We start from the raw sequence: 9,436 nt of genomic DNA, 5'->3' as shown, positions 1-9,436 counted from the left end.
AGATTGAACCTACATCTAAACTAAACTCTAAGATAAGTACTCACTCATACTCACACACATACTTGCCATTATATTTTATCATGTGAAACTAGTTTTATACAAATTCAATGAAGACACGAGAAGGGCGAGGGAGGGACAAAAGCCAAGATTACATACGAGAAAGGGCATCAGGAATACGGTTCTCCGATCCCTTATTATGTTTGATAACCAGAGTGAATTCCTGCAATTGCAAAGCCCACCTCAAAATCCTCTGATTGGACCGTTTCATCCGTTCTATGAACACTAGAGGATTGTGGATTGTCCAAATCTCTATAGGGAAAGAGAAGTTGGTCACATAGGGTTTAAAATGTAACAGTATGAACCAAGGCCAAGCCTCCTTCTCGATAGTAGAGTACCTTTTCTCTGCTGCCAATAACTTACGGCTAAAGTAAGACACGGGACAAACCTCTCCAGCCCCATTTCTCTGAAAGAGGACACCCCCATTGCCTACATCACTGGCATCCACCGCAATAATGAAAGGTTTCTGAAAATCAGGGGACATTAATATTGGGTTTGACACCAACACCAGTTTAAGTTTAATAAAAGACTCTTCACATTAAGGAGACCACACAGATTTCTGTACTTTTACTAATAGCTTAGTAAGCGGCTGAGCAATGTCCGAGAAGTTTCGCACAAGCCTCCTATAATAACCCATCATGCCGAGAACTCTCCGAACTTCTCTGACATTACACTGCCTCTTCAAATTTAAAATGGCATCGAGATTGGCTTGTTTTGGGGCTACCTGTCCCAAACCAACCTCATGACCCATATACCATACTTTGGCCTTGCCAAATTCACACTTTTCTGAACCTTACCAAATGAGTTTGCCAATCATTGCTGTGAACAATTAAATCGTCAATATAAATTTCAGTGCCTCTCAAACCACAAACCACATAAGCCGCTGAAAGGTACATGAAGCATTTTTCATCCCAAAAGGCATCACTTTGCATTCGTAAAGCCCAAAGGGAGTTACAAATGCGGAAATTTCCCTGGCTCGATCAGACAGGGGCACTTGCCAATATCCATTCAACAAATCCAACTTCGTTATAAATTTTGTAGACCCTATCTGATCGAGACAGTCGTCAATGCGGGGGAAAGGAAAAAAAAAAGAAAGAGTAATTTTTAGTACTGGCATTAACCTTACGGTAATCCACACACATACGGTACTTTCCATCAGATTTCTTAACTGAAACAATCTGAGAGCTCCAAGGACTTATCGAAGGTTGGATGAGGTTATGCTTCAGCATATACTTTATTTCCTCCTCGACTATGTCCCTCTTCACTGGATTTAGTCGATGAGGACTCTGCCCACATCCACATCATGCTGAAGCAACCTCGTCCTACCTGGTGAACTATGAAATACTTCTGGAAAAGAACAGATTAAATTAATAATGTCCCTTTTCTGGGTAACTTCCAGATGGTCCAGCTCTCTTTTCAAAACCTCTAGATTTTGAATGTTATTAAAGAGAGCATCAGAAGATACCTGACCAACTAAGTCCTCAAAGTTATCCTCTGGAGACTACATCTACAGACACAGGTTCATATACAATAGCTAAAGAATCTCTACCACATGAAATATAAGACTTTAATCTATTAATATGAAAGACCCGGCACTATCGTTTAGTCCCGGGGGCTTCAATTTCATAATTCACCTCAGACAATCTTCTTAAAACCTTCCAAGGCCCCTTATACCTTGGTTCGAGGAAATTGTCTGAGTCTGTACTCAACACCAATACTAATTCCCCAGGCTCAAACGACTGCACCTTGGTTTTCCTATCAAAATTTGATTTCATGACTGCTTGGGAGGAAGTCAAATTCTCTCTTGCAAATTTCCATGCAATGGCTAATTTCTTTCGTAAATTCTCTACAAATTCCACCACATTAATTTCTCCTTTCTGACCAGATGCTAGCAATTCGTGGAAAATTTCCAATGGACTACGTACCCTGTGTCCAAAAACCAGCTCAAAAGGAACTACACCTATTGATGAATTTGGATGGTTCCTTATAGCAAAGAGAGCAAAGGGAAGCCCTTTTTCCCAATCCTCTCCTTGTTCATAGAAGTATTTTTTTAACACTGATTTAAGTGTCTGGTGGAATCTTTCCACCACACCCTGACTCTCTGGATGGTAAGGTATGCTGGTAGTGCACTGAATGGCCAGTTCAGCACACTTACCCCTAAATACCTTACTCGTAAAATTTGTCCCACAGTCGGTCTGAATTTTACGAGGGAGTCCATATCTGGAGAAAAATTTAATGAACTCAAATACTGCTCTGGAGGTAATCTTTTTCATTGGGAATGCCTCAGGAAATCTAGAAGCCCTGTCCATAATTGTCAGGAGATGAGTAAACTTAGTCTGTTCTGGGTAAAGGCCCTACCACATCTATTACCAATTCTACAAAAGGTTCCCCAATTGCAGGAATTGGATTTAAAGGTGCTTCAGGGATTACTTGATTGGGCTTTCCCATCACCTGACAAACCTCACAGTTGCTAACAAATTGTTTTACTGATGATTTCAATCCTGGCCACCAAAAACATTTTGCTAACCTCTTGAAAGTCTTAAATACTCCAAAGTGACCAGAAAAAGAATCATAATGTGACAGCTTCAAAACAGACTCCCTAAATTGTGTGGGAACCACAATTTGTTCCACTCGAGAAGTTTTGTTCAGATCATGTGTAGATGGGCGACTAATTCGATATAAAAAACCTTTTATTACACAAAACCTCGGTTTAGTTAAATCGGCTGTGTCACCCAACTCGAAATCAAACTCTTGTTTCTGAGCCTCAATAAATGTTAAACAGTCCCAATCAGGTTGCAAGATATTACTAATACTACTAGGACTATCTACTGGCCCGGGCCTTTCTATCTCTACTTCTAAACTACTTAAATCTAAGTCATCATCATTTATCAAATTAGCTGCCTTAGCAGATGCCCGGGTCATCACAGCCACTGGACAAGCATTCAGTCAAAATATGGAATAATTCCAGACCCCTATGGTCTAACATGTCATTTCCCAAAATACCATCAATATCTGGAATGGGGAGATTCTCCACAACAGCCAACTCGGTTACTTTATTATACTCAGGGAAGGATAATTCCACTTCTACCAATGGGGCTGAAACCACTGTGTTCGGGAACCCTCCCAGAACTACACAATTCCCTGAACATTTAACTAGAACATTTAATGATTCCTTTAACACTAATGACCGAGCTGACCCTGTGTCTCGCAAAAATTCCACCTTAAGAACTCCTGAATCAGTAATGAGTCTACCGGGCCAGATATATTTGTCATAAAGTCATGATTGTCTATTACCAGTTGGATTCACATTACTGTCATCACTACTAATCACATTACTACTATCCGTTACTGATGGATTCTCAACCTTGGGATTAGTAGGAGTAGACTTATTTGTAATTAAAGATATAGGGTTGTCAATATTGTTATTATTTCTCTGGAGATACCTCCTCCTGGCATTACACTGAGCTTGATAATGCCCAGGCTTATTGCACCAAAAACAGGTCCCATTACCTTTGCTCACATTACCAGACATTAACCTGTTTTTCGAAAAGAATCTAGGGTGCTCTCCACTTGATACTTTTCCCTGACTCTTCTCATTCCTAGAATGGATTGGAATACCTGAATGTTTTACCCTATTATCTGCAACATCACTGGATTTATTATTAAAGTCATTTGGCCTAGCAGACTGGAAATTTATAACCTGGGATCCAAAATTACCGGACCCCGCTCGATTGGTCACAACAAACTCATCGGCAATCTGAGCCGCCTTACTTAGACTGACCGCTTTTACTTCTTCTAAATATATCCTCAGTTCTTTACTACAATATTTCTTAAATTCTTCCAACAACATTAATTCCCTCAAGGAGGAGAAAGAGGCTACCTGACGACTCTTTAGCCAATTATCAAATTGCTCCTCCTTGAGCCTAGCAAACTCCACGAATGAAAGGGAAACATGCTTAGAAAATTTTCTAAATTTTAGACGATAGGCCTCAGGGACAAGATCATAAGCCTTGAGGACCAATGCCTTTACTTTACCATAATCACGGGCTACACCCTCCTCCAAAGAATTATAAACTCAGATTGCCTTGCCCACTAGCCTACACTGAATTAAGACTGTCCACATCTCAGCGGGCCAAGACAACCTGGTAGCTACCCGTTCAAACGCTTTAAAAAATTCAGGCACATTTCTTTCAGCAAATACAGGGACTAACTTCAGAGCTGCCCCTATATTAAATTTATCAGCATATGGTCCACAGGGAGTACTTGATATATTAGGAACACTTTGTAACCTAGCCAACTCCAAATTTACATTAGCCATCTCTAGCTTATGTCGCCTCACCTTCTCGATCTCTTCAAACTCAAGCTTCATTAACTCTATTCTCTTACAAATTAAGCTATATTCACTGTCCTCCTGGGACACTACGGGCTGCATTCTGACTACATTCACTGGGGCAGGTTTTTCTACAAAAAATGGGTTAGTGGACACATTAGCTTTAACTTGCCCCTCAAAAATAGTTCCAGTACGAGGAGGATCTTCGAACAAAGAAAGGCCTGGATTCACACTCACATCCTCAATCACACTATCCTCTCGCTCCGAGTCACTATCACCAACACTGTTAAAATCCCTAGCTAAATTCTCTCCTTCAGCCATACCCTGAGCTACCTTATTCTCTACAGCTAACAACAACTGGGCCCTAGTGTTCGTAGCCCTAAGTTGGATACCTAACTAGCGAGCACAACTCACCAAATACTCTTTACTTAATACAGGAAGATGCCTAAGGCAATCTGCTGATCCCAAAAACTCTGCTGGATCAAAAATATATTCTTCCATGATTCCAAAATTAGAGGGGGAGTAAGGCAATACACTAAACAATAACAAATACTGGTAAATCTACTGAGCGCTGTTCCTTCCACCAAAACACCGAGTACACCAAAGTGCAATCCTGGCAAGGTAGCCAAATTGTTAAAACCTCCCAGGTTGTAATGCAGGTTCTTCTAAGATAGTTATATTTTCAAGGATTGTAGTCGGTAAATGTACGTCAGTGATAAGGAAGGACGGAAACAGAAACCCAAGAAAACTTAACAATATTTATTATAAACAAGAATAATAACTTAAATCAACCTTGTGAGACTAAATACACTTAATTACACATAACAGACAAGGGAACTAATATCTGGTTCTCGGAAACTCACAAGAAAACCTAAACCTAATATACTAAGCCCTAAAGAGAAGAAAATTCCAAGAGAGAAAACATTTAATGATAACCAAGTGGATCCAAATAAGGCTAGCCAAAATAATCAATAACCTAATAATAATAATAATGATAATAATAATAAGGTAGAAGGAAGTAAGAGATGAAAACAAGGAAAACCTTAATACTCCTACCTACAATACAAATCTAAACAATGTGGAACTCGGATTACTAAACATTAACACACAACATATACCAATGAAACTCCTATATATACATACATCTTTAAATAAACAAAATGGGTAAAATAAACAACTTCACCTCAAGTGAAGTACCAGAAGAGAAGTTAAATTCAGAGCCATGATTAATCCATTAAACTGCTAACGGAAGGGTAAAGCTGTACGCCAGGCACTGAAGGGCAACACATTTCCGAGGAACGATAATACGTCTTACCTGGCGGCAGCCTCCCTACATACCACCTCACGAGCAAGGTTGCTCTCACTCCCGTATGTAACAGCTGGACTAGTAGGACACGGCAAGTAAATGCAAAAATCCAGTGTCGGGAAGCAGCGACGACACAAATCCCGTAAATATCCTCCGACGGGAAAAAGGGAAAAAGTGGCAGAAAGTACAGTCGCAGATGACAGAGCATCTGCTAAACACTCAACAAAAGTGTGAAAGTAATATCCAAAGTCGTCCTCCAAATCACAATGAATGCTGAGATGGGAAGTAGTGCTGGTGAGAGCTTGTCAAGACCCGAACTGCGTTGACCAGTCGACCATGTCCACTCATCACCTTCCCAGCGTTTATAAACATTCAAAGCAAAAGAATAACAATCGTTAAAACGATAGTTCACTAATACACAAGGAGGAGGAGGAGGAGGCGCAAAAACACTGTCAAACAATCGTAGAGCCACTTAACTTACAGTAACACAAGAGTAAACATACTCAGCAAGAATAATTTAACTTAAAAGAAAACAAGGCTGATTCAAATCAACAAAAGAAATAATGATAATTTTATGTTAACCTAATAGAAGGTAATAAGAGCTATTGAGAAGACAGAGTACAAGATCAATGCAACTGAGGCTGCCATTAATTTTAACAAAACTTGCCTGAAGAGGGTCTAATACCCAACTATGTTATTATTATTATTATTATTATTATTATTATTATTATTATTATTGCTATCACATTTAAACTATAAGAAATGAGTTATGTCAACCTATTACACATTAAAAAAAAAAAAAAAAAAAAAAAAAAAAAAACTTTGCGCTTAAGTTTGAGCTTTTGTAGTTCCACCAATTCAACTACCTTATTAGGAAGATTACCCCAAAACAACTGAAATAAAGCCTCTAGAATACTATGTAATTCATTGAGCCTCATAATGGAGAAGGCATGGCTGGTTTTAACTGCATACCTGGTGTTATGAAGAGTATTTTACTTTCAGGGATGATCTGAATGCAAAGGATAGTGAGAATTATGAAAAATCTTATGCAACATGCATAACGAATTAATTGAATGATGGTTCCAGAGATTAATATCTAGATCAGGAATAACAAACTTAATTTTCCAATAAATCAAGATGAGCTTTAGACTAGATAGGAGAACAATACTAGCAACAAGGCAAAATGAACGAATTAAAACACTTCTTCATAATAGACTGATCACAGAAAATCTTAAAAGACTTTCTCATTAAGATGTTTTTTGTACAACTAAAGAAGAAACAGAACAAATTTGTTTCTCAAAAGTATATTTGCTATCAAGAATCAAACCTAAAATTTTAAGAGCCATGCAGAGTTAAAACAATCATACATACAATCATACTTTAAGTTTTGTTAGGGTTCAATCCCATGCCCCGTAATTTGCACCATGTACTAATTTTAGCTACATTTATATTGGGGGAATTAGCCACTGCATATCTACATTCAGGAGATGAAATTGATGTGAGAAGAATAACATCCTCTGCATATGCCTCGAGGTTGCTTTCTAGGCCAAACCACATATCATGTGTATATACCATGAAAATTAATGGGCCAAGAACCCTACACTGCGGAACACCAGATATCACATTCCTATACTCACTATGGTGCCAATCAACAACAACTCCTTGATCTATTTCTTAAAACTTCAATGATGATGCTGAAAAAGACCCGCCTACTCCCAAATGTTTGGTTTTGATAACTAGGTCCTCATGATCATTGTCAACGGCAAATTTCTGACCAATATCATGGGAGTTTTGTACAGCATTGGAGATTGTACGAAGGGCATCACATGCTCCAAGGAAGTCATGAAAGCCAAATTGCAAACAAGTGAACAGATGATTACCTTCAGCATACGCATTTAAACGTTTTAAAGGTTAAAGGTGTCTGGTTTCAGTTCCAGTTTCATTAGAATAGATGCTCACCAGGATGTCAGCAGGGCAAGCACAACATGCTACTGTGGTGCCCAACCACTGCAGTGGCCTCCTCAGTAAACAGTTTAAACTTACGGTCCCAGGCTGGGATCGATCTGCTACAATACAAATGCTAGGGAAACACTGTAATAGCCCCCCCCCCCCCCCAAAAAAAAAGAAAAAAAAAACGTTCAATATGTTTAAATAATACGGGAGTTATGGAAATCGGTCAGTAATCAGCTGGACTTGGGCTACCACAGACACATTTACAAAATAAAGTAACATTACCAATTATCCAACATGTGGTAAAAGAACCTCCTCTTGCTAACATTCAGTAAATAACAGATATTTTAGGAGCTAAGAAATCTGCTGTCTTTATATAAAAAAAAATATACTATTTATGTCTACACTTACGTAAGTATCAAGGTCCACCTAGAGAGCTTTAATTTCACAAGAACGAAAAGTTATCTGGTTAGCTTAACCTCAGGAAAACATGAATGAGGTAGACAAAGATTCTCATAACTCTGCTTACAGCCAAACATATCAGCCAAAAGGGTTACCTTTTTCTTTGGGCAGTGAGTGACAGAGCCAACTGGTTTAAGTAAAGGAGGATATGTTACGTCTACACCAAAGAGTGCAGACTTAAGGGTAACCAACCACTTATGTTCCTGGGATGTACCCGAAAGATTTTTTATGTTTAACTTGTATTCTTCTCTACTTGAAGCATAAACTCCGAGGAACAGCTCTTAAATGCGTATAGTTATTCCAAGTCAAATTTGATCTGTTACCCTGCCAAAGATGATAGGCCTCATGCTTCTGTAAAGAAACATGTCTAAAATCATTCTTTAACCAGGTTCACTTGGTACTTTTGCACATAAGAAGGGATACCTATAACAATTATGATGACCACATTCCCATTCAAGAGAGCAATAGGCTCAACAATATTATAGAATTGTGACCAATTCAAGTTAAAATAATCACGCAAAATGCCATTTCAATCTGCTTGAGATATTTTATGTATATTTCATGAGTATGTCCCAACTGGTGAACCAACGTCCAGGAAGTCAATGTATACAAGGTGCAAGCTATTACCAGACCTATAAGTAGCGTCACTTGTGATTTGCTCACAACCTGATTCAGAGGCAAAGTCCAAAGTTTTTAAGCCATGGCGATAAGTAAGGGAAACAATTTAACCACTCCCTATGGTGAGCATTGAAATCAGCAACGAAAGCAAACGAGGTCTTTCTTTCATCTGGTTACTTAGCCATAATGGTGTGAAGACAATCGAAGATAGTATCATCCATGTATAGATGCTGGTATATCGAACAGATAGAAGTTGTTTTGCCTACCACAAACTTTTATTACCTGAATCTCATGACATCCACATACATAGCAGGACTTTAGTAAGGCAGGATGCTGTACGTATACATACGGTTCACAGAATTCCTATTAATCCATAATTAAAGATTCATTTGCTGATATCCCTTTATCTACAATAAGATGGGAACATTATCATGATTTTCAGCCATTTCACGTATTACTAATTTCATTAATAAAACAAAATATTAGGATAAATTAATTTCTATAACTTTTTTTCTAAACTTTTATTCATTCAAATGTAAGAAGTCCAATGTGTTGGAAAGAAAAATTGATTATCTGTAGAAAATTAGAAACTATAATAAAAAGAGTTTAAAAGGAGATTTTGGATATTTTAGAATGTTGCAGAAGAATACCAGTTGAAGAAAAAGAAAAGTTATATCTTATGTAAGGTTTGGTGGTCACAGAAGTGCTGAACT

At 38.2% G+C, this 9,436-nt stretch overlaps 1 protein-coding gene across 1 annotated transcript in view; it reads right to left on the bottom strand.

Annotated features, from left to right (window-relative positions):
• Nucleotides 1-9,415: 9,415 nt before the first annotated feature.
• Nucleotides 9,416-9,436, bottom strand: part of LOC137617851 (uncharacterized) — a 2,225-nt gene continuing 2,204 nt past the window's right edge. Inside the window, exon 2 of the mRNA XM_068347800.1 lies at nt 9,416-9,436. This exon is cut by the window's right edge and continues 812 nt beyond it. The gene's annotated coding sequence lies outside the window, so the exon portion shown is untranslated.

This window comes from Palaemon carinicauda, chromosome 24 (genome assembly GCF_036898095.1).
Source record: "Palaemon carinicauda isolate YSFRI2023 chromosome 24, ASM3689809v2, whole genome shotgun sequence".
Lineage (NCBI taxonomy): Eukaryota > Metazoa > Arthropoda > Malacostraca > Decapoda > Palaemonidae > Palaemon > Palaemon carinicauda.
The sequence above is the reverse complement of the archived record's forward strand: the minus strand, read 5'-3'. Positions and strand labels throughout refer to the sequence as shown.